Below are 397 nucleotides of genomic sequence, written 5' to 3'. Positions count from 1 at the left end.
CAGCACTGTTCACAATAGCAAAAAGATGGAAACAAGCTAGGTGCCCATCAACAGACTAATGGATAAACAAATTATGGTACATCCACACAATGGAATACTACCCAACCATAAAGAACAATGATGAATCCGTGCAACATCTCACAACATGGATGAATCTGGAGGGCATTATGGTGAGTGAAATTAGTCAGTCGCAAAAGGACAATTATTATATCAGACCACTATTATAAGAACTCAAGAAAAGGTTTAAACAGAGAAGAAAACATTCTTTGATGGTTATGAGGGTGGGGAGAGAGGTAGAGGGGAATTCTCTAACTAGATAGTAGACAAGAATCACCTTAGGTGAAGGGAAAGACAATACACAATACAGGGGAAGTTAGCACAACTGGACCAAACCAAA

This window comes from Trichechus manatus, unplaced genomic scaffold (genome assembly GCF_000243295.1).
Source record: "Trichechus manatus latirostris isolate Lorelei unplaced genomic scaffold, TriManLat1.0 scaffold00479, whole genome shotgun sequence".
NCBI lineage: Eukaryota > Metazoa > Chordata > Mammalia > Sirenia > Trichechidae > Trichechus > Trichechus manatus.
The sequence above is the reverse complement of the archived record's forward strand: the minus strand, read 5'-3'. Positions refer to the sequence as shown.